We start from the raw sequence: 25,185 nt of genomic DNA, 5'->3' as shown, positions 1-25,185 counted from the left end.
TTCTACATATTAATTTTACTCCAACCTACAAAATAATTGCTACACAAAAAATGAGTAATTTGTATAGATATACATACGATGTTGAATATATTGTATCTACATACAATTGCTAATAATTAAAACGCCTCCTCTGATATCCATTTACAATTAAGACATTATAAAACAGGGGCGTCTGCAGGATTCTATTTTAGGGGCTTGGTTTTTGTATTTTTTTTAAATTAAATTTTTTGAAAAAACAATTTATAGGAATAATTATTCAAAAAAATTTCAAAACTTAAATTTATAATGTTCATTTTTTGGAAAAAAAAAATCCATAGCTATTCACAGAAAATTATGGTTTTTGAAGAAAAAACATACAAACATTAAAATTTTTTTGAAAAATTAAATTCAAAAAAATAATTCAAAATTTTTACACATAAAAAAAAACAAGCTAAAAATTTGAGCTAAATCTTCACATTTTAATCTTAACGATAATCATTTATGACAAAAATTTTAATTTTCAAAATTTTTAATAAAAAAAGTCTGGAATTCCATGACTCGAGTAATTCTCACTTCCACATAATTTTTAAATTTATCTGTTATTTAAAATGTAAAAGGTGTACGACCAGTCTTTATATTAATAATTTAATTCCTCCCCCCTTAGTTATCTTAACAGGTTCATAATTGAGCGGAAGCATAAGTCTCACGCTCTACAAAAATTCCATTCCTAGTAATATGTATTCCATGTATATTTATGCATGAATAAGTAGGTTTTCTTAGCAAAATATGTAGATGAAGAAGAAGAAGCTTTGGAGATTATTAAATCAATCTCAATTTATCTCTTGTTTTTTATTATTATAATATAAATATAGTACAAATTCTATGAATATAATATATATTTATGTATGTACATTAGGTTGGTTTTTTTTTAAAGAGTTTGAACAACTTTTTCGGATTTAGAAAGCAAAGTATCGGTCACAGAGGTTCCCCAATTGGTTAAAATAGCAGTCAAATTTATGAGCATAATATGTTCTAATTGAAAAATAGTTAAAAAAACCACAAAATACGTATATTTTTTTGGCTCAGGACATTTTGCCTTAAAACCATTTTGCCTCAAGGTGATTTTGCCTTAATATATAAATAAATCATGTTTATACGTCGTTATTGTTTGTTCTTGGTTTAAATTGATACTCCTTTTGAACTTTATTAATCAAAATATATCATGTTAATTACTATAACAGTTACAGTGGTTTAAGTGACGCTACTTTTGTGATTCTTAAAAACGATAGATTCAAAGCAATTTCATTTATTATTGCTTTTTGATGGGAAAAACACCGTTCAAGCCCAAAGCTTGGGTTGAGAAATGTTATCTGGACTCTGTCTCATCGAAAACAACCATCAAACGTGGTCGTACGGACACCGATGATGATGAACGCCTGGGTTGGCCAAATGAAGCGGTTATTCCGGAAAACATTCAAGAAACCCTGAAAATCATCATGAGTAATCGCAAAGTGAAGTGCAAGAGATAGCTGACACTCGTAGATGATACTCTGACGTTATCAGAAGGTAGTATTTAGACAATCATATACGAACATTTGGGTATAAAAAGCTGTTTTCCAAATGGGTGCCGCGTTTGCTCACACCAGAGAAAAAACAACAACTAGCAAATGATTCAAAGATCTATTTGGAGATGTTCACGCGAAATAAGAAGGATTTTTTGCGTCGGTACATCACAATGGATGAAACATGGATTTACCACTTCACTCCGGAATCAAAATTGCAGTCTGATTAGTGGTATGTATACGCAGAAACCCGTCTAAAGACTCAAACATAGGCTGGGAAGGAAGGTCATGCCCTCTCTATTTTGGGATTCGGATGGAATTTTATTCATTGAATTCTTGGAACATGGAAAAAAATCAAAAGTGACTATTACATCGGTTTGTGGTATCGTTTGAAGGCCGAAATTACCCAGAAAAACCCTTTTTTGAAGAAGAAAAAGGTGCTCTTTCACCGAGACGATACGGGCCGCAAAATTGGTCGAATGGGGTTTCGAATTGCTACCGCACCCACCTTATTCTCCAGATCTGACCCCCAGCAACGACTGGCTCTTCGCAGAACTCAAAAGATGCTCCATGGAAAGAGATTTGGCTCAGATGAGGAAGTGATTGTCGAAACTGAAGCATAGTATATTTTGAAGGTCTTGATAAAACATTCCATACCCGTGGTATCGAAGTGCTAGAGAAGCTTTGGAATGATTGTATCGTTCTAAAAGGAGATTATATTGATGAAAAAAATGTCATTTTCCTATCTAATGCCGGGAACTTATTGACCGATGTTTGTATGTATTGAAATTTTTGGGGATAATTCAGAAACAAAAGAAGCATTTAATGGGTTTTACAGTTACATGTATTGATTCAAAATTCCAAAAGGAGCATCTATTTCACCCAAAAATAAACAATAGCGAAGTATAATCCCTATTTATTTATATAATAGTGGTAGTAGCCGGCATTGTCCGGAGTTTTAGTTTCAACTGAATTGACGAATTATGGTCATAAAGTCCATAAATTTGGCTAGAAAAGTCTTTCATAGAACTACAAATTTTCCAATACTGATTTTCGACTCACTCTAATGTAGATTGTGCAAACCATGGATATACGAGTATGTTCATGTATATTTACAAAGAAAGAGATGAAAATGTATGCACTATTTTCTACGATTTACATGTATTTAGGCCATAAAAATGTAGTAAAAGAAGAAGGAAGCAATAGAAAACAAGGGTATTCCATCACTTTTCAAAATAAAATGTTTTATTTTGTTCTTAATAAACTGAGGAAAGAAGTGGGGAAAATACTTTTGATAGCAACATTTATGCATAATGTGACAAAGGAATCATACCTACAGTTATAAAAAAACCTATGACCTAAAAATCTGGATATCAAGTAATCATGAAAGACTGAGAGTAAAAATGAGGATTTGTTGGAGAGCTACAAGTGTAAGTTTGGTCATGGGATTCTAAATAAATGGAATAATCCGGCATGCAGCTTAGCTTGTTTATCCGTATATTCCCTCTTGAAGGAATTGAGTAAAAAGGACGTGTACTCTTTTTTTCGACCAATCACTCCTTTTATATTATCCTCGTGTGGAAATAAAAAGTCTGCGTGATATTATCAGGTCTCTATAATCACATGGTCCTGGTTATGCCCTCCTTGTTAGATTTGGGTTTATTTCCTTCCTCTCATAGCTGCTTGCTCTAATAAGATGTCATGAATGCTCAGCTGTTCTCTTCACTTAAATTTGTCAAATTGTTGAGGTTACCACGTTCATATAGGGGAAAGGCTGTTTCAGAGATTTGTATTGAGATATCTTTGCTCTAATATTTTATAAATAGTGACTCTAGTTTTTCTTAATTCAAAATACTATAAACACACTCTTGAATATGTATGTTTTCTCAATAAAAGGTGTATATTTGTACTGAGGAGTACATTATATTAGACATTTAAAAAAAAAGATATCTTCATAGCATAGTATACGTTATTCAGAATTGATTGGCTAATTAAAGACTATCAATATATGAAATAGGTGTTGATATATATGGATATAATTAGTTGTTGTTTGTTTTTTTTCATACTAAAATTGGATTTCAAAATACTTAGTAGCCCTCTGGTCTGGCACTCTTCAGGTTTGGCAACTGAAAATGAAATGAACTCATACAATTTTGTTTAACTATTTTAATGCTTGTGATAGCACATTTAACGTAATAACACTTTTGTAACTTTTACCAACATAGAACTAGGAAATTTCATTATTCTGGAGAATTAGAAAATGCCGCTGTTGTTGAGGTCTCATCAGTTATCTTCATCAGATAATTCCACTTCTCTAGTCACTGTTTTTTCTGTTTTGTACAAAAATATACATCTTGTGCCCTTGTGCTCAACATCCAGAAATGAATTCATATCTCAGGATAGAAGGGGTTCACTGATTCCCCATTTATGGAGATTTACATAAAGTATTTCCGCTTGGTACTTGTTCGTTTTAGGATGGTGCCGTCCCTCTTACTCTTAGTCAGCGAAGATATCGAATATGTATTCAAGTTACACCGTCAGGGAGGTCGGCAGGGTGGGCTGGAGGGGCTGCAGCCCACACCCGATTTAAGGAATTTTTACCTTTAACTCGAATTTAAAGGGAAAACAGGGGTTATTATTTTATTTTTTTTAAAGATTTATTTAATTTAAAAAAGGTCATTCGGGCAAATTATGTAGCAGAGCAAAAAAATTGATATTTGGTTTTTCTAAGAAATTTAATTTTTTGTGAATAGGTATGGATTTTTGAAATTTGTATACAAAAAATGTAATATTTGACATTTTTTTTCAAAAATTTTAATATTTCATTTTTTTTTTTTCCAAAAATTTCATTATATGAAATTTAATTTTTGAATTTTTTTGTGAATAGCTATAGATTTTGAATTTCCATAAGTGTAAATTTTTGGATTTGTACAACAAAATTCCTAAAACCAAGCCTCCCCCCCCCCACCCAAAAAAAAAAAAAAAATATATATATATAAAGTATATAATCCTGCGGACGCCCCTACCTGTGGGGAGGGAGTGTAAAATTTTATCAGTACAAGTGAAAAGATACATAGCCCCGAGACGTCTGGATCGTGATTTTGCGAGCCCTACTATTATTTGAAGTATACCTTTTAATAGGTGTATTAATGTTGGGGTTTGTTCTGAAAATCATAGACCGGTCTTAGACTGTTATGATTATATATCTTTTAACAAATATCCTTTTTTTAATTAAAATGCAACATAATACGATCTTATTATATTTTTACTTAGTTCTAAATGTATTCTATTATTTAAGGGAACAATTAAAAAGGAAAAAACACTCTCAATGACGTTACGAGTGATGGGTTTTACCCTCTTTAAAGACCGAAAAGTGTTACTAGACTATACTGCACTCCTCGGTCCTAAACAAGGTCTGGCACAACACTAATTGTAATTTCTCGAGCTAATTTGTTCTGGATCGGTTACATTTAAAATTACGTCTAGACAGGTTCCATACATGAATAGTTGATGAGATTATTTGTGATTCAATATTGTAACCATCGACTAAGGTATAATCTCGTAAAGTGAACGTAAATGTGTTGCTTAAATGACATTTCCACAACACAAAACTCAGGAGGGATAGGGAACCAATTGGTTCATAGATTGAGACGAAACAAATTGGTCCACGATTAGAAAACGAATAAATTTTGGTTCAGTCTGAGATCCTTGTTTGGACTTAAATATCGGTCCAAATTCAGGATCATATTTTGGCGGGGGGATTTTCTTTTTTAAATCCAAAAATTAATTTTTTTGGGTAAAAAATTTCAAAAGTTCATAGCTAATCACAAAAAATTTGAAAAAAATTTTAAATTTTACATTTATTGACAAAAATTCCAAAAACCCACAGCTATTCACAAAAATTTTCAAAAATCTCCAACTATTCACAAAAAATTATTTTTTTTTTAAAAAACATTTCAAAAATCCAGAGTTCTTCACAAAAAATTATTTTTTTGAAAAAAACATTTCAAAAATCCAGAATTCTTCACAAAAAATAAAATATTTAGAAGAAAAAAAAATCAAAAATCCATAGCTGTTTGTATGAAATTACGTTTTTGGAAAAAAAATTCAAAATCCAATGCTGTTCTCAAGAAATAATATTTTTGGAAAAAATATCAAAAATCCACTGCTGTTTACACAAAATTAAATTTAAAAAAAATCAAATATTTAATTTTCTAGCAAAAAGCTAAAAATCCCTATATTTTCGTTGAGAGCTATAGCCCTTCTAGAATCCCATTCCAGCCTCTACCTCCTTCTCCCTACGGACGCCCAGAAATTACTCTGGAAACAAACATGACTGAACGGGGAAAAAACTTGTGTTTATGAACAAGTTGTGTACAAGTTGCGACTAAAAAAATAGATGAATAATTTAAATTGAAGGATTTACAATAATCCATGGATGATGAAAATATATTAATGGTTAATTTTGATTAATTTAACACAAATGACTAAAACTTAGGTATTTTGTAGCATATAATAAAGTTCAAAATATGGTCATAATTATATTACACAAAAATATATGATAACCGTACTATTTGAATAGATCTGAATGAAATGATCGCATCAATAAATAGTTGTGAATTAGAATAAATAAACAACGCATTTCAAGACGAAGAAATGCCAACTTGTACTATCTGCTCATACAAGTTGCAACTTTTAATCAACATATTCCTATAGGTATTGTAGTAGGATCGTATCCATGTTGTTATATATTTGGTGAAGAGGAGAGGATGAATAATTTAGAAGGAAAGAGTGGTAACAGAGTCTCTCCAAGAAATAATACAGCAGTTATATTATGTGTATACATACAACGTTTTCTTTCCTTCTCAAAAAGAGAGAACTAAGAAATAAAAACTATATATAAAACTTGTGATCATTTTTCTCTATTAAATGTGTGTGTGAGTATGAGTTAATAGTTCATCAAAAAAAAAAAAAAAAAAAAACTCTGCTCAAAACTTATTTTACATTAACTTTGAAACAACATCTCGAAAAAAATATATATTTTTATATAAAGATAATGTTACTGTATATTGCATAGATATTGCTAATAAGATTTGGTCTCATTCTTGTACAATATATCTTACATATGTATCTGAGGAACCAACCAACATTAAAAGTTATTTTTTCCTCTTTTAAAATTTTGTTACGTATCTATAGAGTTGTAGAAAATATGATCTGTTGTTATGCTAAAGAAATCAATTTGTTAACCCTGACAATTTGAGGAATTTTGGGGAAGAGAGGAGGATAGCTGCCTGCCATGAGGTTTCATAAATTAATTGTGAGATGAAAGGAAATAAAAAGCCCCCTCCCAATGAAGGAATATTTGCTTTTAACTACAAAATGTAAATTTAATATTGAAATTTAATGTATTTTTTTTCAAAAAATTAAATTTTCTGTGAATAGTTAAAAAAATTTGAAATTGTTTTTCAAAAAATTTAATTTTTGTCGACAGCTGTGGATTTTTGTGGGGAAAAAAAAATTTAAAAAAAAAAAAAATGAAACATTTAAGGGTTAAATACGTTATACATCTTTTCAAAGAAATCAGTTCTGAATTGTCATAATATCAAGATTTTAATTCTACATATAATGAAAAATATAAGAAATAATCAAATATGTACATATATTCTAAATTTAAAATCAGCGATATGTTTACACCTTTGAATAATTTCTGTACAATCAATTATCTTTTTTGCTGTAAATAATGTCAAAATTAAGACTCAAAAGCAAATAACATAGTAGGTTGTGGATGTGCAAAGAATAAACGAATTAAGATCTTCATTTAACGTCTCTGCAATGTGCACTGAGCAAAGTAGGTAGTCTATTCTAAGTTTAACTTTGAGCACAAAAACTCGAAGATCATCCTCCACGTTAATCTGTATTTATTTTGGAACAGTTAAGTTAATACGGAATAGGTTTTCTCACATAAACAGTTTGTGCCAAAAGGTTTAAGTAAATCTACAGCTGTGTTAGTCAGCAGTGGGTACTCATTCATCACAAAAATCCAGGATTGTCAATTGTATTAGAATCAAAATCTGTTTTTAGTGTTTGGTCATATTGAACTTTGATAAACACATCTTTCATGTCAGACGACAGATGATTAACTGTGGCGTTAAAAGGGGGGGGGCTATCCAGTTATGTTTTTGTGGAGCATTATCTTCTGAGAAATACTTTAAAAAATGATCCAGAACAGACTATAAAAAATATGTACATTTATCATTATTTATGTTTTGATGCCACAATTTAAATTATATTCTTCCTTTTTGGAAATCATGTTGCGACCCCTCTGTTGTTTCCCGCGACCAATGGTGTACGATATGCTTGAGCAGCCTTGACCAAAATATTACTCTTAATAGATCTAGGAAAAATAACTTTAGGCTGAACAGAGTTAGTTAGTTTGTCTTACTATTTTGGTATTTATCCGAAAATCCCGCAAACTAAGTCAATATTGCTCTATTTGTTAATTGAGCTCAATAAATGTAAATTAAAGTAAGTACATAGAGGCTTTTCATTTATAATATATTTCTATAGTCATACTTATCTTTCATTACTAAATAAACTTCCTTGACCACATCCCTTTTTGAGTCTCTGTCATAGGTGCAAAAGATTTATCGAAAAGAAAGAAAGATAGATTGGTTGATTATTATAATATGTCCAGGTGCCTTTGTGAAATATGTTTGTTTGGGGAGGGTGCCACTTATAAAATAGCCTACATGTCCTGTCAAATATGGTAGGTGTCACTCTTGTACCGAACCCAATACCAATTTACAATATAAAGATTAGCATATCGACCTACATACCTATTCATGGGGTAGACTCCTGCACCAAATATCTACATAGTTATGCAATATGCATGTATGGAGGCAATGCTATTAGTAATGAACCACTTTGACAAATGGTTCTCTTATGTGCTTTGGAATGCGAATCCCTTATTTATTTATTTAAACATTTATGCCATTATATATGCACAATAGTGGTACTTAATTCTACTACTAGGGCTCTTCTTACTCATTTTTACTGCAATAGCTAACTAGGCTGTAGTTAAGTAATTCACTCTATTGGGGGATTCATATATTGTATGGACTTCAAAGTACTTATCTACATACAAATATATGTACGTACACAAAAGGTAATACCTTTTTCTTTTTTTGTAAGGGTTTTATACACAGTTTGAGTATAATTTGATTTTTAAAGTGATTTGAGCAAAAAACGTCACGCATAAAAGTATTTCAAATTTATTTTATTATCTTTAATATTTTTTACTATAGTAAATGAGAATATTATATAGTACCAGGAAGTACCCGTACAATACATTCTATTTAGAATTATTTTATTAATGTTTCAAATAACTCCAGAATTAAGTAAAACTTGTCGATCGACAACATAATAACCAGTCCTCTTTCAACTATAATGAAGATACATACCAAGACTAACTCGCAAATCCTCTTCCAAATTCCCTTTTTTAATTCCTATTCAATATACGTTCTCCATTAGTCGATAATTCGTTTTTTGGGATTTTTAATTTTCTTGGTACATTTTCGAATCTACAACCCATACTTAAAAAAAATACTTTGAAAGACGGGAAATTGATCTTGTTTTATGAAAAAAAAAAAAATTTGAAGCAAAAAATAACTTGCCGTCCAGAGCCCAGGAATCTGGTTTGAACAACTTTTATTTTATACCTAAAGTCTGCATATGTCTCCGCTTTGGAAATAAATACCCCAACTGTTTTTATCAGGGGACATACATACAACTATAATATTATATTATAGTAGATTTTCATAGAAACTTAAGAATCACATAGATACTTAGTTTAAAAAAGAAAGGCTGTAAATACGAAATTACTTTTTTCTCAACCTAATATATAGGTTTGTGTAATATGTATCTTTATATATTGTGTGTGTATAATGAAAAAAAGAGTCATTTAGGGCCTTTTATGCTTTAGTGAGCCATAAAACTAGACCTTAATTCAATTTCCTTCATTTCAGTGAATATTTTATGTACTTATTCCTAAGAACGAACCCCTCTCAAACTTTTTCACTTACACACACTTATCCAAGCTGTTTATGATTTTTGAAGATTACTAAATGATTGTACGGTGTACTCATGCTTGTAGCTAGGTACATCCAATAAGTTCTTGTGTTATGAGGTGTTTATATCTCCTAAAAGTTGAATTATGAAAAATATTTTCTCATTGAATTGATCAAATTAATTCAGTTGGACTACGTCAATTTAAAACTGACAATTACTAATCAAATGATGTGGGTAATTTTAGAAAAAATGTACTTCTATGATAGAAAATTATTTCAACAAGTTGTATCATTACAATAAAAACAAAGTGTAAATTAAACTAATGTATGTAGATTATCATGTATTGTGTAGTTATTACCATCTCAGCCGCTTCACTTCTAATTATATATATTTTTTTCAATATTATTGTAAAATTAACAAAACAGAAAATGTTGGCGCCAATTAGACAAATAATAAATTCTCACAAAAAATATTAAAACAAAATTGATTAGGAATTACTCAATTGAAATATTTTTGAAAAAAATGAGATAAATGTATAATCGATTAATTGGAGTTTGGATTTTGTCAAGTTTTCCAAATAATATTTTAAGTAATTTTCAGAAAATTGGCTTTATACTCAAATCCAATACTTTTTGAAAAAAAAAAAATTGCAAAAAATATACAGGTATTCACAAAGAAATACAATTTATTGGGGAAAAAAAATTCAAAAATTAAACTGACAGTATTAAATTTTTTGGAAAAAAAAAATCAAAAATCCACAGCTATTCACAAAAAATAAAAAAATTCAAATATTAAATTTTTAGAATAACACACTCAAAAATCTACAGGTATTCACAAAAAAAAATAATTTGGAAATCCTTTACACAAAGAATTAATTTTGTAGAAAATAAAATAAAATTTCAAATATTTGTATTTTTTTTTTCAAAAAATGTAAATGTTGAATTTTCTAGTAAAATGCACGCAATCCTTAATTTGGGTAGGGATACAGCCCCTCCAGCGCACCCCCTGCGGATGCCCCTGCTCATATATAAATACAATTGTATATATAATTGATTCTTTTGTAAGTAAATAAAGCAAAACAAAATAGTTGCCTACGTTGAAGCAAGCAGCCATACTACGATTAGGTATTCACGTCCTCTTTTTCAGGCATTCATGCATTTTATATACTAGCAAATATTAAGAACTTCAAATATGTATGTTGGGATTATTTAGTCATATTAATTATATTCCATTTTTGACGATAAGATTATTTTTTGCTTGATGTTATAGAGATAAAGAAAACTATTTACAATGTACATATAAATTAATCATTGTGAAGGACTTCTTTTTTTTTTTTTGCAATCTGTGCATTTTGTATGGTTTAATTTATGCTGCGTCAACAAACAAGCAAGAGAAAGCTATACATTCTTTTTGTTTTATTCATAAATATATGTAACATTTTTATAGACATATTCCAGTCAATTATTATCGACTATATACATTCAAATTCCTGGAATGTAGAGATATATTCAGAAATACTAACTATATATATTCAACATACATTCAGCCAAGTACCTCCTAACCACTTCAAAGAATTTTTAGTGAAAAAAAAAAATACATAAACACCACCACGTCAACACTATCTGTTTTATTCAATTTTGTATATATGAGTCATATTCATTCTCTTTCCAACAGATGGCGATAGAGTGAAATCCTAGATCTGTGGCCAGAAGTTTTTTGAACTGATGCTATTTAAAAAAATTATGTATCAAAATCTCAAGTACCCCCTGCAGTGCCTTAAAGTAACCACAATCAGTACGGGTACTCCTATTTGAGAACCATTGTATTTCAAACTATTTTATCCAAGGGTTCAATAGGGAGATAGACAAACTCTTGTAGTACACCATTCAATTTTTTATTCGATGATCCTGTTTACTTACAGATGGTAGAAAAATACATTCTGCGTTGTGGTGGTATTCTCCATGACGAAATATTGTTTAAGAAGCACTGGTTTAGAGCCTTCGTTTGATTTATGGGTATTCATCTACCTAAAATCCATCGACTTGTATTTCTATAATAATAACTCGGATTTTTAAAAGTTTATTCATGTAAGTCGGTTCTGGTACCGGAGTTCTGACGACTGACTCCATTAAAACAGTACTATACTAAATTGGTATATACTGGAAGTTCGTTCAGTATTGCAACGTTATTATAAATAATCCCCGAACATGTCATAGCCAGCCAAAGCAAACCTTCCATTTCAAAACACGCGACTGTTCTAAAAAAAAATCCAAAATCCATAGCTGTTGACAAAAAAATATCTAAATTTCTAATATCAAATTTTGAAAAAAAAAAAAAAATACTAAAATTTTTGGAAAAAAAGGCAACCCCATGGCTATTCTTTAAAAATAGAATTTTCGGTGAAAAAATTCAAAAATTCCCAGCTCTCAGAAAAAAAAAATCGAAAAAAATTTCAAAAAGTACATTTCTAATATAAAATTTAAAAAAAAATCGAATGTTATATTTTTTTGAAAAAAATATCAAAAATACGTAGTTACAGAAAATTAATTTTTTTGGAAAAGAGCTTGAAAAATTAAATTTCAATTATTAAATTTTCCAATGAAAAGCAAAAATTCCTTAAATTTAATTTTTGTTTCCTAACTTAAAAAAAAATAAATAGTTCAATAAGAATGGGAATCGCAAATTAAACACTATTTTCCCCGATGCCAATTACAATTCCGGAAAAGAAAAACCTGACTCCCGATTTCGATTAATCATCCCATCACTAATGTATAGACATATAATTTGGCATCAACGATAGCATGCAATTACTTAGCTATAACTCCATCTTTTCCTCATTAACTCGAAACCTTGAAAAATATATATACATATTACGTATGAATATTATATATAATATTTAAGTATAAAAAATTACTTAATCCCCTAGAGATTTTAAATGTCATAATATGTATTAGTACTCTAATACTCCTCCTAATATGGGATATTATTATTAACATATATGTATGTACATATTCGGCACATTTCGTTAGATACTAGACTCGGTCCCACCAAAGAAAGATAGGGAAAAGTACAAGAAAACTCAACTTAGTATCTACGTACAGTAATATCTTGGATTAAAAACATAAAACATAATAAAAGAGGATAAGTGATCCTAATCCATAAATGACATTAAACATAGCTGTAGAAAATATGATCCGCCCCTAAAAGTTGTTCGGTATATCAGTGATATAATGGAAGACACATTTAAACGTTACTATATTTAACAAATATTGGAATTGGTTGTTTCAGTTTGACTATCTCATAAATAAATTAGTGCGCCGAAGACGTCATCTCCCAAATCTTCTCCCCCAAGCCCCTCCTCACCCAAAATAAAATTACCCTTTATATATAATAAAAAGCAAGAATTAAAATGGTCACTACATCAACACTCATAATTGATTAGTATATAGGGTGTCCGGTTTTAAGAGTTTAAAAAATTGATTGAATTAAATTAATACCTGTTTGAAACCTTAGTATTGGACCTATATCTTTAACATTGAGGGGTCTGACCTTGTTCTATTTGACGCAAAGATACAATTTTTTTTCATCTTTAAAGTAGGAGTAGTACCATGATAAAAAATAAGGAGAGGAACACAAAAATAAAAGGTGCGTTTGCTCATTTAAATACTAAAGATTTGTATAAGTGCTGTATTCACACACTAATTGAGGATCGACATCTCAGTAGTTCCTGTCTATGCCCTTTCTTGATACGCTGTGAGATACGTTTTTATTTCCTTCCTCTGATAGCTGCTTGGAATGAAACATCAGTACATGACAGCTAGCTTCTCAACTCCAACAAATTATTCAAATCGTCAAAGTTACCACCTTATTTATCGTTTTTGTTTTTTCACGCACAACCTAGGGGCTGAATGATTTTCAACTCTGTTTTTGTAGAATGTACATGCTTATAGCAGTAAAATGTGGGGAATGTTATTATTATCAAGTGTGTTACATAAGAGTAGTACACTCCTCAGTCCTTCTCCCTTACTCTTTATGTAATTGAAATTTAACTTTACTTTTCACATACATACAGTTTAATACTATGTATGCATGTATGTATATGTTAAGAAAGGGGGAGAAAAGGGAATTGATTTCTTCCTCCCTCTTTTCGTTCTTTCTTTCTTTCTTTCTTGAATCACTCCTTATCTCTTCTACTCTTACAACTTTTTCTTCATTTCTTTCTCTCCCTTTAGAGCTAAGAGTATTTTTTCCCCTACTCCTTTAACCCTATATATATATGGTTATTATATATAATTACGTCATACCTCTTTATATGTATAGTATTAGTATTTTATAACTGCTTTCATATACTAAATAGGATACATAATGATCTATTTGAGTCAATTCCTAAGTAAGTAAATCGTTTTTCTCTTCTTTTTATTCTTTTTTTCCCTTCCTCTTCTTTTTTGTTAAAAGAAAATCTCTTATAATTCATTTTTTTTAAAAATTACATTGCTTATATATATTATATTAATAATATGGTTCTTGAAAGAGGAAGACTTATAACTAGAGCTAGGATGTAGTTGCAATTTACAACTTTCCACTTAGATGGCGTAATTTTTTGCTATTTACAACCAAAATTGCAAGTTTTGACCATTTTTTACTTATTTTGCTTACATACACTTTAACATGGAAATAAATTGAAAAGGTTTTTCCCCTTGTAAATAATCAGCTAATTTTTTAAACAAAAAAGTGTTTTTTTTTTAATTACCCAAGAGACTTGTATTCTTGTTGAATGACCCTATACAATCCAAATAGGGTCCATGGCTCATAGGTACCATTTATTTTTATTACAATTTAAAAAACGAAAACTAATGAATCTGCTCTGAATCTTTTCCTTTGAATTGCAAATTACCAAATGTACTTTTGATGGGATTTTACCCTTCTTTTATTAGCAAATATGCCTTTGTATATGAAGTCTTTTGTCTACACTTACTGAGGTGGAGACAATTATTTAAATAATTATTTTTGACCAAAATTTGAAAAATGGAAAACTAGGTTAGAATCTGTTGAAGAAGTGTTCATAACGGCTTAAATGCCTTCTTCAATATGTTGATATGATGATATTGTTAATTTAAAAATTTATTCAGCTACAAACATGGATGTTGAACAGTCCTTACTCTGGCTTCAGTTTGAACAAAAATACAACTTTTTAGCACCTTTAAACTAAAAAATTTGTAGTTCATTTATACTAGTTCTCATATAAATATCTAACATGTATTATTGAATCATCATGTGCAAGTTTAATACTTTAGAACTAATAATTTTGTTACACGAATCTGGGTTAATATATATATATATTTTTTTTTACAGTAGACTGGATTTCTAATACAAATTTAATTTATGCTTACATGCTATAGTACACTAAACTCTAAAGTTGTCCTGTAGGGAAAAAAAATAAATATTGATTGATACATATATATATATATTTTTTTTAATATAAAATACATATTTTTAAAATAAAATATGCCAATTTAATTTATCATCGCAGTAAAGCTTTTCCATATCAGTGGGGCATGAACAAACTTAAAAAAAAAAAAAATACTTGTTTAAAAAAAAATGGCACCATCAGAAAAGAATTTTCAGAGCGCAATCTATGTGAATAACATACGTATGTTATTTTATATTAAATAATATTATCATTCGGGTAGTTTTATTATTTTGTCACCTTGTTTACAGGTATGCCCCATTGAATTTATGTTTGATTGCAATAATTAATTTTCACAATGAAGCATTGGTTTGTTAATTTTTGCAAATGAAACTCACTCTAAAGTCATAAGAGATTTGTATATCCTGTGTATTTGTTTTAGCTGTAAAAATGAAGGACTTTTGGTTGTTTTTTTTTTTGGTAAAAATCTAATATTACCTATAATTATGTACATAAGTACATAATTGAAACTACTTTAACTACTTATTTTATTTCACCCCTTTAAATAAACACTCCCCAACGTAGTTGTATGTTTTTTGTAATACAACCACAGATGTAAAACATAAAGAATCTTGGTACGTATGGGATAAAAATCCAAAGCTGAGAAGATGGTATAAAATATGTCTTGGGTTTTTTCTTTCTCATTAGAGTTTCAGAACCTTCAAGCCGGTTGAAATAATAATGGAAATAATCTCATGTATAAAAATTATGTTCAATCTTTTTTGAATCCTGTATCCTTTGAATTATTTAGCGCCACACCACGTCAACCTTACATCATCTAATTTCACTACTCTAATGAAGAAAATGTGATATAATGCTTTACATACATATTGTTCGAATAAATAGTACGGGTAGTTGAATGTATTTAATTGGAATTTAAAGGTTTATTTTACTAAACTGCCATATACTTTTCACCTCAAATGAAATTACCTTCTAAGTTTTTTTGTGTGTGTGTGTGATGTAAAATACTTAAATAAAGCCTTCAATATCCCCACTTTTTATATAAAAGCTTGTCAAAGAAATGTCAGAAGCCCCTACTCTAGACCAAACGTTCAATATTAGTTTCCAAAGAAAAGATCTTCCTTACATCTTTTAATTCAAGGTTACTCTTTCTATGTTTGAAAAAAGAGTTTGCAAAATTCAATCCGTGCACTAAAAGCATGAAAAAATGTGTATTTGCATTAGTTTCTCGCTTATGGTAATAGACTTAAAAGCCCTGGAGTAAAGAGCAACACTTTTATTTCTTTGTAAGAAATATGACATTTAACTAAGGGGATAAAAACTTAACCACTAAGGAATGAACGAGCTTATTTTAAAAGTTAAAAGAAACTCAATAAATATAAATATGAGGTTTGATAACTCGTTTCTCAGGCATAGGAATGAGAAAAAATGTCCAAATTGTGGTAACCATAAATAAAATAAAATATCATGGTATGACCAAAATATTCATGGTTTTACAAATTATTCTTAAATAAATTTCTAATATATCGGCAAGGAAGGAGCACTATAGTGATCTCTATCAGTAGACATCTTGTTTGTCAAAATTACAATATTTTTATGACATTCTCTCAGGCGTGGTTTTAGCACTCCCCGCAATTTCGACAATTTTACCATCACTATTCATGGTTTACAGATATTTTTTTTTAAATGGGTAAAAATAAACAAAAGCTCTGTGTCATGGTCTGACCTAAGCATATATTATTGGGGATTTTAGCCACTAGATGGAATGTGTCTCATTATGTTCATTTGTAATTCTTATAGTAATGTTAAAAAAATTGATTGTCTTTTTTCTGCTATAATAATCCATATCATATATTACAATTGTAATGTAAATTATTTGGCTATTTTGATGGGCTATAGATATTTTGATTTTCGAGAAAAACGGGATTGTTGGTATCGTCTCCGGTCTCCCCTACATTTTTATCTTGTTTCCGTTTCTCTTTATTATATTATACGAAATAGTTTATACCAATAGTTACTATTATAACAGCATGCAGTTAATTGTTTAATTTACTCCTAAAACAATAAGTAGATCGTTCCTCCTCCTACTATTCATGAAAATTAGAAAAGAACGCATGAATGGCTAGGAATAAGAATACAGTAGGGGAGACCGGGGACAGTTGCACATTTTTTGATTTTAGCTCCGAAATAGCTTGATGAAGACTTAAAGTTACTTAGAAGTGCAAATGTTTATATTTTTAAGTCAGGAAGGAATAAGCACTTAATACAGGCCTACAATTTCTTACCTTTGATATTGCAGATCTAGGCGAATTCCCATTTTTACTTAATGTTACAACTAAAAATAATATATATTCCACCTTTTGGGGAGAAAATGGTGGATTTTCTACAGGTGTACAGGGAATTTTATTTCTGTACTACCCCTATCTGCTCTGTCCAGTCTACCCAGCCTATGCAACTTATCTCGCCTCGCTCTAATCTAATGAAATGTCACAACAGCTATGCTCCTCTACTCCCAAACATTCTTCAAATTCTCAGGGTGACCACGCTCATTTTCAGTTTTTTTTCTTAACATACCGGTAGATATATTTATATCCAAGGATAAGATCGTAACAAGAAAAGCATTGACAAATTAATGGCACCATTAGAAAAATAATTATCTACTAAAAGCACTTTCACCTCTTAAAAACAATTTCTATCCCATATCTTGAAGAAAAGTCTTACAAAAGGTATTAAGTTTTTTTTCACAATAATCTCCTTTATAATTACAATTCTGCCCTTTGTTTGCAAAACCTATTATGCACATGTTTTCAGTTTTTTGCCTTCCCTCCACAGAATACATAAATTATGTTTTCTAGATTTGCTTCCTTTGATAAATGAGTCATGAACTTTATTGTATGTAAAGCAAACAAAGTAACTTGACTTAATCATCACTACATAGTTAATCTAAACAGTTCTATCACAATCAAAAAAATGGTGGTTGTTCACATGTGGATGATAGATTTTAAAAAGAGAGGGCAGAATTTACAAGTAAAATTTATGGGGTTAGATAGTGTTGGTTTTGGTATGATACTTTCAGTATGTGACTCTTATTAGTTAAAATTTTAACTAATTCCATCTGAACTAGTCTCTAAATAATATTCTGTCTCGAATCGAGTATTAGCACTAGCTGTATCTTGTTGATGTTCGAGAAAAAGGAACAGCTGCAGCTATTTGTAAATAATATGACCTAATGGTATGCTAAAAGAAAATTAACATGAACACCCTGACAATTGAAAGAATGCTTTGGAAAGAGAACAGTTTAGCTATAATGACGTTTCATTAGATCTCCTATGCGCAGCTATGAGATGAAGGAAATAAATACTCCGTATTTAACAATGATAAAGGCAGGAATTACTCCGATACCTATCCTCAATTCTACTCCGAGTCCAACAAGGACTTCCAATATTTACTCTGCAGCAAATTCTCAGTTCTATTTTTCCCTACTGCACGTTAATATTAACTTTAGATGTTATCTCTTCAAGAATAAAATAACAATGATATCAGCTTTGGAAAATAAGAAACACTGTTCAGGGGGAACAGCAAAAAGACTCGCACTCTTCCATTATCATATCTTTTACAACTATAATTTCAAATGTTGCAGGTCTTCTCTACAAATATAACAACGTCTATTTTAATCATATTCTTAAGTATGCTTGTTTGTATGATTTAAGGCAGGTATTATGAACTCAAAAGGGGTATTACATACAAAGGATTTTGACATTTAAGTTAATTTATATAAATCAAAGATTTTAATTCAATGTATATTGTAAATAATGTCCATAAAGAAAGAAATACATATCTATTTCTCTAAATGCTACTATCTAAATAATAATGAATCCTTCTATAATAATTAACAGTTGGCACTAAGTAAAATACAGAAGTGTAGCTAACATCAGTCTGTTCTTTTCTTCAAATTTTTCCCTTTCCCCTTTGACACTTAATGTTGTTGCGAGGGGATAAAAAAGGTAAACGTGTTTGTCCTATTCTCAAAGTTGTTTGCTTGTTTGCTTTAGCCCTCCCTCAAATTAAGGATTTTTTTCTTTTTTACTAAATAATAAAAATAGAAAAATTTCATTTCATTTTTGAATCTTTTTTTTAATTTCCAAAAAATGTAATTTTCTATGAATAAGCATTAATTTTATGAATTTTTTCTAAAAAATATTTCAAATATTAACTATTTTGGGAAAAAATTTATATTTGAGATTTAATTTTTTTTTTTTGAAGGTCTGTGGATTTTTGAAATTTGTTTCCAAAAAATTCAATTTTTTAAATTGAATATTGAAATTTTAATTTTTTTTTTTTTTTGTGATTGGTTGTAGATTTTTGAAAGTTTTTGAGAATAGCTATGGATTTTTGAACTTTTTTTCAAAAAAGTATAATTTTTGTGGATAGGTGTGGATTTTTGATTTTTTTTCTTCAAAAAAGACCCCCTGTTATGATTTTTGCGTTCTTCCTTCAATCCCTCAATAGGTAGGTAGGTAGGTAGATATAAATAGGGGGGTACACACATACTTATAACGTCGTTTACCTAATCTGATTTTATATTAATTTATGAGTTGCTTTTCTTTATTATTAATGTTGTTCATCTTATTATTATTTTGATTATCATTATTGGGTGGAAGTAGAGCGTTGGTGGTCGGTTAGTTGGTTGGTGATGTCTATTGAGATATTGGTGTGTGAGTGAGAGAAAGAGGGGGGTGAGATACTTTGATTTATGTAGAATTGTATGAGTATACACATATTATGTACATTCAGATGCAGCAGGAGTAGATTCTCACTTTGATTTATGGGCACATATGTACGTCGTACATACAATGTTGTTTGTGTAAGAGTGTAGTGAGAAAGAGTTTGTCATGGATGGAAACATCAATTTCCTATTTCAAGCAATCCTATAAATAAAATCCCTTACCTTAATAATATTATTATTAATACATAAGCCTTAGGAATTCTTTCCCAATCAATAACATTATGTGTCCTTACTATAACAGATTAAATTTCCAAAGAGTGGTAGCTACGATTTCAAGAACGACTATCTGAATGCATTGGTGGAAAGCTTTAAAACAAAGTGCCGAACCACTTAGTAGAGTCCTTGTATTATAAGTATCCCTTTCCCACGTAAGGTGTCGCTTTTTTATTAGAATACTGATTCTACGAACGTCCCTTAATAATTTTTTTTTGTCATTTCCTCTCTTCACGTATTCAACTTTTTCTTCCCTTTGCAGAGTGCAGCTTGTCTATTCAGTAAAAAGGCTACTATTTGGATAGTATTGAGTATTGAGCAGGGGTCTGCAACTTTTTAGACTCAAAGAGCCATTTGGATCCGTTTACCACGGAAAATAAATCATTGAGAGCTGCAAATACTTTTTGACATCTAAAATGATTAAAAAGTTGCACTTAAATTCGTATAATACATGTAGCAAACAAAAAATGTTGTTAGCTGTCATCCCAATCATCTTCATCGGAGCCTTGACCTAAATTTAAGCAACAATAATTCGCTTGACTGATGTGTTACTATTTACTCAACCCTATCCCAGAACCACGGCATCAGGATGAAAGCGGCTCCGGAACTGTGGGTTGCCGATCCCTAGTATAGAGTAATATTCAAGTATACCCCCAACAAATCACCAGTGTTACTCCATCTTTTGTTACTACAAACGGATACTTTATTCTTATACACTCTCTTCTCAATAATTATAACAGTTTTTTAGTGTATAAACACTCTTTAGATTATCAAATACTAAAAAAACTCTCACGCAAATTTAAAACAATTGTTAATAGTATAAGTCCTTGTTAGACATCGGAGTCAATCCTGCCAATGTCCTTGCTAAATACAAAGGGATATTTGTGTTTATTATTCACTGCTTTGCACTCGAGGATCGAGGATTTTATGAAATTTTGTCTTGATGTGTGTTGCCCCTACAAGTCAATATTTGTCGTAATTTTTTTTTTAATTATAAAAGCAGAGAAGTTAAATTACAATGCTTTGCTTAAAAAGTCAAATGTACGTTGAATTTGGAAATTTCAGCTTCCTTACTTTGAAAACATTTCAGACTTCTTAATTTTTAAAAGTGCTGAAATTGAAAAATTTTATGCAAAAAAAAGGGTAATTTTTTTTGGCAAAAAATTTAATATTTAAATAAAATCTTTAACGAGCAGCTGTGGATCTTGATTTCTTCTTTTTTTTTTTTTTTTTTGTGAATAGCTATGGATTTGTAATTTTTTTTTCCAATCAAATTAATTTTTAGAGAATAGCTATGGATTTTAAAAATTTATTATTTAAAATTGTTTTTTTTTCCAAAAATTTCTTTTTTGAACAGCTGTTGATTGTTGAATCTTTTTTGCAAAAAAATCAATTTTTTTTGAATAACTAGTATTGTTGTAATTTTTGGGAATAGCTGTGGATTTTTGTAGATTTGGAAATTTAATATTTGGTTTTTTTTCCAAAAAAAAAAAAATGCCAAAACCCATACTCCACCCTCCCAAATATAATCCTGCGGAAGCCCCGATAATGGTTTGTTGCAGGAGCCTCAATATTTGACCTGTATTTCTAGCAAAAACATCTTTTCGAAAAAATATAAAAGTTCAATTTTTAGTGGTGCAACGAGCAAAGATTGGCTATGCCTAATTGCTCTATGAACCCTTGCCGATTCTCGATATCGTTTGTCGTTGAGTGTTTAGGTTCATTTTTATTCTAGTATTGGGTAAAGAGTGAACGTAGAACTATGAAATCATACTCCACCAAATCCACGAAAAACGATACGACCAATAGGAAGTACTTATATTTTTCCCGTTGCTCCACCGAAAATCGACCTAAAACATGTCACTAAACAATTGCACCTACTATGTACATGTATATCCTAATATTTTACAAAATGTAGATTAGGATCGATCTATTTACAAAATATACTTATGTAATTGTTTTTTTGCATGACACGGATTTATTTTTACAAATACATAATTACAAATGTCTGATAAGGTTCTGCTAAATTGTTAAAAATGGAATTGTATAAACATTTATGTATTATTGTATGTACAACAGGGTGTTTCATTTAGACAAACCATAAAGGATGATTGGGCCTCATGCACTCGTGTTCATTCTACCCAGACATCCCTGCGATCGTTCCTGTTGATAAACTATTTTATGTATCTTTGATTTATTGGGATGCTTTATTAATGCACTCGTAGAGTTCATTAAGTCATAGAAATACACTTTAAATTGTAGCATATTTTATAAAAAATACATATTTTTTTTTGTTTTTTAATGGATTTGTACTCCAGGGACGTCTGCAGGATTATATTTGGGGGAGGGTTTGGTTTTTCGAATGTTATTGAAAAAAAATTAAAAATTCAATTAAAAAAAAAAAAAAAAATCATGATTTATAATTATAAGTTTTTTGGGGGTGGGGGCCAGCCATTCCAGCCCACTCCTCGTGGACTCCCCTGTACATAATATATATTTTGAATACTATGGAATTCTACGGAGATTGGAGTGATTGGTTAAAAAAAAAAGGCCACATAATTTTTTACTCCATTCCTTCTTCAAAAGGGGGAAATAAAGAAAAACAAGCTAAGCTGCAAGCCTGATTATTTCATGTCCCTAGAATTCCATGATAATACCTAGTTATTAGTGAAAAAACATTATTTTTGACATAGTTTTTTGATGAAACGAAATATTTTTATATTTTAGTTATGAATTGTTTATTTTTTTTTGTATATTTATTGTAAATATCATTGAAAAATAGTTTCACTTCTCATTTCAAGTAGGGTCTCTGTTATTCTTATTTAAATTCGTTAGATAGAAAAAGGTAAACAAGACTGACATTGTACATCCATTCAAAGGAGGTTCGAATATGGACAATGCCATAAATGTGTTCTTATAATACTCTGTAGCTATTTAAATTTGAATTCCGGCAAATTTCTACCATTACCTATCTGTACACCGACAATACATATATTGCCGGATTCATTGCGATGAAGTATAGTGACCTCCTAACCCCCCATATATAAAGTATGTACGAAAGTTTTGGTGTCTCCCCTTCCACATGTTCACAGTTGGTACACATAATAGATGAACTTTATTATAGCTTGTGCTTGTAATTTCTAATTATTTTTTGGTTCTTGGCAACCTGAATAATGTTTTTATTTTCTCAAGCTGTTATTATTTTATTCTTGAGGAGATGACATCTAACTTTTGAGTAATTAGGTGTAAGTAGTGCTTTGTGTCGGTAATTATTTAGAACTGTGGTTCAGTCCGGTCTCACGTATCGCTCTTTAATGGGGGTAAAATTCATGCCTCGTCACGTCATTGAGGGTAGTTTTTCTTTTTTAATTACCCTGTTATTTAATATAATAAATTATATAAGCAAGTAAATACATAATATTTATATTTTGCATTATAATGAAAAAATGAATACTTTTTGCTAAATATGATGCAATCTTCTTACTTGATATCTTATTTGGATTAATAAACCATCGATATTTGTATATAAAAAATTCCAAGGCCCGACAATTAAAGACCAGTCCAAAGGTTTGAGAGTCTTAAGACTGACTGGACAGAATAAATGAGGACCGAGACAACACTGCGTGCGAATGTAGTCATAAAACGTTGAGTAATAGTAAGGATTTTCTGGGGGATATCTTCAATAAGATTAAAGCAAAGTTTGTTTAATTTTAGATGCCTAATAACTCTGGTGAATGTTCAGTATTAGCTCTACATCGTATATTATAATATCATGCTGCTGAGTTGTGCCCTTTGATCTTGTGTCTGTTTTGATTCTTTGTGTTTTTTTCAAGGGACTGTTAAAAATATATTGTATTTATTATCTAAATGTTTATAATTGACGAATCATATTTTATTTTTTTGCAGTTGTGTTGCTCCGAGCTTGCTGGATGGAAGCGAGTCAGCGTTGCCTTGAAGACGGAGATGCTCAGGTCTGTACTTGCAGTGATGATTTGTGTAATTCCTCCGCAAGACTAAACCCAAACGCAATTTGGATCTTTTTATCACTGTCCATGTCAGTACCGACGAACCTACTCGCTAGGACCATACTCTTCCTTCTCTCAAGGACTTTTTATATTTCCTGATATATGGTGATGCAAGAAGAATAAGTATCAAACACCTGCATAATATGTTTAATTAAAAGGCCGAAACATAGGATACTTAATGTCTATGTGCGTGTGTGTATTGACTCTCTTTATGGATCAGAAGAAACACAAGAGACTTGATCACACCACTCAATCACAGCTCACCTAGAAAGGAAGGAAGGAATGAAGGAATTTATTACCCAGTGATATTTTGATTGTGATAAATCCAAAATAAAAAAAGAAAGAATTAAAACTCCGTAGTAAATCTATTACGTACGTCTCTAGGACTCAAACCGGAGGACATCACCAATCTGCCGCAGCACATTCGCCTCCTCCTCTTCCCCAACATTGATATACCATACACACCCCTTATCTCTGGAGTTGAAAACTTCGACTTCTTCTTCTTCTTTTTTTCTCCAAGAACCTTCGTTTTATGAAAACATCATCTGTTATAAAGATTTACATACATCCATGAATTGAATCATTTATATAAATCTCATAATTTATATTTAATCAATCCGAGTGATTGAATGATTTGAAAACCATTTTGAACAATAAAGGATTATAAAATTAATAAGAATATTAATATGCATACATACTTCATATTAATTAATTAATTATTTATTTATTTATATTATATAGTTAACTCATGATTATATATATGCATACACTGATTAATTATTATAATTAATAACTATTATACTATGATATTTATATATATAATGACACTACCTCCTCCAGTGAGATTGAATAAAAGAATAGTTATCCAATTACATAGATTTCAATGAACCTTTCAGTTCTTTATTATAGTTTTGAAAATATATTCTACACCAACGCTGTTCCTTTCAAAATGTAACTTGAATTATTTTCTTTTTTAAATGCTCATTTTCATGGCAATTTATTTCCCTTCTATAAACAAAAAAACTCCAGTTACCGAAAAAAACTTTCAATTTGCCAAGGATTCTTGTTGACGTTTGAGGATCTTACAATATACGTTCCATTGCATTGTTCCAAAATTGATTCATT

At 30.1% G+C, this 25,185-nt stretch overlaps 1 long non-coding RNA gene across 4 annotated transcripts in view; it reads left to right on the top strand.

Moving 5' to 3' along the window:
- Positions 1–24,733, top strand: part of LOC121127065 (uncharacterized) — a 60,688-nt gene extending 35,955 nt beyond the window's left edge. For 3 of the 4 annotated variants that reach the window (XR_011782893.1, XR_011782890.1, XR_011782891.1), the window contains exon 5: positions 23,942–24,403. This is a non-coding gene — a long non-coding RNA (uncharacterized lncRNA). Of the gene's footprint in view, positions 1–23,941 lie in introns of all 4 variants that reach the window. The other variant, XR_011782892.1, reaches the window with a different exon arrangement.
- The last annotated feature ends 452 nt before the right edge of the window (positions 24,734–25,185 follow it).

This window comes from Lepeophtheirus salmonis, chromosome 1 (genome assembly GCF_016086655.4).
Source record: "Lepeophtheirus salmonis chromosome 1, UVic_Lsal_1.4, whole genome shotgun sequence".
NCBI classification, from domain to species: Eukaryota; Metazoa; Arthropoda; class Copepoda; order Siphonostomatoida; family Caligidae; genus Lepeophtheirus; species Lepeophtheirus salmonis.
The sequence above is the reverse complement of the archived record's forward strand: the minus strand, read 5'-3'. Positions and strand labels throughout refer to the sequence as shown.